General features: G+C 41.3%; 1 long non-coding RNA gene across 1 annotated transcript; it reads right to left on the bottom strand.

Moving 5' to 3' along the window:
- Window positions 1-713: 713 nt before the first annotated feature.
- LOC113926327 lies at window positions 714-4,236 on the bottom strand. The gene is made up of 3 exons (XR_003521278.2): window positions 4,157-4,236; window positions 2,193-2,337; window positions 714-835 (listed from the first exon to the last, which is right to left on the bottom strand). It is a non-coding gene; the product is annotated as an uncharacterized LOC113926327 (long non-coding RNA).
- Window positions 4,237-4,587: the final 351 nt, after the last annotated feature.

Here is a 4,587-nt window from a genome sequence, read left to right as displayed (position 1 = left end):
GAGGTCACATTTAGTCTCATATCTGAATGTAATAACCACAAAAGAGGGTTGGGATTTTTAAGGATGGCCTAGATATGCCTGGAATTTTCTCTTGGTAACTCTAAAATAATTGTGGAAGAAGAACTTTTCTAAGGCTAACCTGGGGTCAGGAGAAAGGACAACTGTTTAAATAAAGGTTGTCTGGCTCCTCACACTACCGTCTAAAAGATAGCTTAGCAACAGAGTCCTCAACTCTGAGGGGGGAAATGTAATACATCCCTGGGGAATGATTTTTCTAAAACTCTACACTGGTGACACACACACACACACACACACACACACACACACACACACACACCCATTCTGTCTCACATAATCTCAGGCCCGAACAAATACACTCACACCCACCATCAAACCAGGAATCCACAAACAAAATAGCTATGCTCTCGGCTTCTATGGACTGGGCCTGTCCAGGAAGCCACGAACCATGGGAGTCCTCATCTATTCACCATCCGTCTTCCTGGTTAGAAGCTACTCTCCCTGGCAGAAGACTAAATTCTTGGTTATAATCACTGAGAAATGACTGAATCCAGTCCTGGGGCTCACCACAACTTTACAACCAGAAATGTCACTACCAAATAATACTAACGTTTCAAAAGCAAATATTCTTGTTTATTGATGCTCTTCCCAGGGAGGGCCAGTTCTTCTGCACCACTGTTTAGATGCCATCCCTCTGAATCTTCACATCCTCACTTTGGGGCCTGCGAGGTTGGTCCACCCCAGAAATGAATCCAGACAAAACCATGCCAGGGCTGGAGGTGAGCTGCAAGAACACGAGCTCTGGATCCACCCAGAGCTGCGGCGAGAATTAAATGATATAAAGTATTAAGTGCCAACCACCAAGGACCAAACACCAGAAACGTGCTAAGCCGACGTTGGTGATGTCACCATTCCCTTCAGAGAGGTGACCTCCTTCCTCCTCTTCTCCCATCTCTTTCTTTTTCCCTCATCTCCTTCCTTTCCTCCTTCCCCTCCTCCTTCTCTTCTTCCTCTGCTCGCTGCCACCTGAGTTCTAGCTTCTTGCTCCAGAAAAATGTGTTCTCACATCCTTTGGCCAAACTCAAGTGATTGAAAGACGATGTTAAGTACATTTTCCCCAAAGACATTGACGCAGTAACGGGTATTAATGGGATAGTCTCTTCCAGACATCAGGTGCCATGTTTGTGTCCTGGTGTTATCTGCAGCCTCGGGAGTCAGACTGCCTCCACTCGAATTCCACCTCTTCCACTTAATACTCTTGAGACCTGAGGCAAAGGAATTAGCACCTCTACCTTTATACCCTCCTCATCTATAAAATAAAACCATCCTCCCAGCACTGTGATAAAAATAAGAGAAAATCTGGGTGAGTTCCTTTGAAAAGCTCTGGACACTTGAATGGAAGCTTCGTGAAGGCAGAGAATGTCTGCTGGGGTCACGGCTGCACCTATGACCTAGTACAAAGCCCAATATAAAGTAGAGCCTCCAACACTTGTTGAATGAATGAATGGGCATAGGGCTAGGCCTGTAGAGACTATGACATTTATTAGGCTTTTTAATACAAAGAAATACAAATAAGAAAACAGATTATCTACTCCTTTTAAAAAATAAAAACACTTCATGCATAAAGTTAGAAAGTTCAACCTATTATGCTTCAATTTTAAGTTTATTTTTGAAAGTCCAACCTGCAGAACTGACAAAATAAAAAATAAGAGCCAACCATTCATTCCATTTTTTCCAGACCTTTGTCCCAAAGGATACTATGATATGAGTTTCTTGTAAATGCTTTATGCATATATTATAAACAGCCATTGAGATGTAAAGACAAAGATTGAAGCTCTGATGGAAAATTTCAGGAGTCAGAGAGCACAGAGTAGAATTTGGGAGAGGAGGATTTGAGAATTTGGGAGAAGAATACTATAGGGTCTTCCATGGCCCCTGAGATCAGACAGTGTTGATTACTCGGTGCAAGCAAGTGACAAGTTGATCCCCTAGGCATACTTCCTTTTTTTTTTTTTTTCCTGACTGAAAAGGTACTAGAACCAGGATAGGTTCATTTATATACCACCCCACCTTCTTGGAGAGCGCGATGTGGCCCCTTGCAACACTCAGAGCGTACCATATCGATTGATTAGTAATGTCTGTTGTGGGCACAAGAAAAATGATATTGCAGATACCTCTCCAGAGTCTATTTTCTGAAATGAATAATGAAGTCATTTGATTCACTCTAGGATCCTGGGGATACAATTAGACACCTCTGTGATTTATTATCCTTCTCTTCATCAAATAAGACTTGACTCCGTTGCAAGTGAGAGAAATGCACTGCAAAGAGACATAAGAGAAAAAACACAATTTTGGTTCCAATATCTGAGAAGTCCACGGCAAAGTCATGGCTGGATCTCCATTCTCAGACAGTTTCATTAGGAGTATGTCTCCATCCTCAGTTTTGATTAACTCAGGACTTTATTTCACAGTGAGTTCATCCCTGGGGTGGTAAGATTGTCCTCAACAGTTTTAGGCTCATGTCCTACTAACTTAATAACCAGAAGAAAGGATATCTCTTCCCCAGTTATGCCAGTAAATGATTTAGAGCAGACATATTGGGTATCTTAGATCACATACCCATCTCTCGAGCATCCCTAGTGCCAGACAGATGAACCACACAGGATGACCAGCTGTGAGACGTAGGCCCAGCCCTGACGAGGAAGTGAGATTGGCATTTTCTGAACAACATGGTCTAGGACAAGGGTGACTCCCCAAAGAACAATCTGGATGTGGCTAACAGAAGAAAGAAGAGTGGATATTGGGCAGCAAAACAATAGATACACACCCCTGGATCCTTGTGACTAAACAAGTATAAAGGGAACAGGGCACGTGGATCAGCCCCAGTTTGCATAGATGCTTCATTGGATAGGCTGACACAACCTAGGAAGCAAAAAGTCAGTGCAATGTGAGGTCAGTAGCACTGGCATGATGGGGTATTTGGAAAGAAGTCAACTTCTTTGTTTTAAAAGAGGAAGTTGCTGCCATTCAAATGCCCAGAAATAGAACACATCTATCTCTGGGTATACACTGCACTGTATTTATTAAAGCTTATTATAGATTGAAAGAGAAAAGCAAAGACACACAATGTCAATCTTATGTAGAAAAAAGGATATGTTGAAACTGATTTTTAAATAAATAAATGTTGCCAAGTTAAAATGCATAAGGGCAATAAGTTTTTATTCAAGGTAAATAAATTTATTCAGATCTATCTGGTAAAGAAGACTTTGGACAAGACCACATATTTACTTCTATGCTGCTTTATTTTCTCTTTACTCCAGCTGTAAAATGTCAAATTCCAAACGGCCAAGACTTCCCATCTTAAAGAGCCCTTGGCGCAGTCTCAGACAGAAACTTCTACCACAGAGTTTACAGAGGTTGTCAAAACCAAGAGAAGACTGTAACCTCCATTCTCACTTGGAACACCATGTAGGACACCATAGCAAATGTCTTAGGTGGAATCACCTTTCATGCATCAGTACTGTAAATTAGAAAACTGAGCAGCTAGCAACAGAGGGCCTGGATGATAGGCCTTATATAATGAATATTGGGACTAGAAATTTTTTTAAATAAGATAGTTCACTTTTTCTAATGTTTTCCTATTTTTTAGCTTTATGTTGATAGGAGGATGCTTTTGTACCTGAAGGAAACCACCTTGGTTTTCATGGTCAGGGCCGAGGAAGATGGCAGTACCCACCAAAAGTGATCATGGAATAATTCCACAGAAATTGAATCTTGAGGAGTCAATACCGGGAGGAAACCACCTTGGTTTTCATGGTCAGAGCCGAGGAAGATGGCAGTACCCACCAAAAGTGATCATGGAATAATTCCACAGATATTGAATCTTGAGGAGTCAATAGGCCACTCCTCCAAATTTAGAATCAGCCTTCATTTAAGAATCACAGATAGATAGAGAACAGATACTGTTTTTAAAGTACTCTTGGGGTGCCTGGGTAGCTCAGTCGGTTGAGTGTCTGACTCTTGATCTCAGCTCAGGTCATGACCTCAGGGTCATGAGTTTGAGCCCCATGCTGGGCATAGAGCTTACTAAAAAAAAAAAAAAAAAATACTCTTAAATGAAGAGGTAATTCCTGATTACCTTTAGTGTTCTGTTGATGTTTACAAATTTATTAATCCTTTACTTATTCAGACTTCAGACATAATGTTCAGGAATTCCCACTGTGGAAAAGAAGAGACTTTATTACATAAATAATTGTGCAAAACAAGAAGTTTGCAGTGATTTCAACTCTCTATTTTCTCCATTCTACTCCTGCCGCGCGGTAATCTGCTCTCTGTCCTGAATGTTCCCTTGCAGCAAGGCAGTCGCTCACGTGTGGAAGCAGCTGAAATGCTGTCAGCTACCATTCGCCTCTTTAGAAGGTAACTCCAGTGTCATGGTAATGAAAGTACAGGGAGTTCTTGGAATCCTTTCTAAAGTGTCCTTTGTTTAGTCACTATTTACAAATCACCTTTGTTTTTCCCGCGTAAATAGAACAATAGAGAGACAGTGAAATAATGAGAGTAGTGAAC

Source organism: Zalophus californianus, chromosome 7 (genome assembly GCF_009762305.2).
Source record: "Zalophus californianus isolate mZalCal1 chromosome 7, mZalCal1.pri.v2, whole genome shotgun sequence".
Lineage (NCBI taxonomy): Eukaryota > Metazoa > Chordata > Mammalia > Carnivora > Otariidae > Zalophus > Zalophus californianus.
Note: the sequence above shows the minus strand (reverse complement) of the source record. Positions and strands in the feature narration are given on the sequence as shown.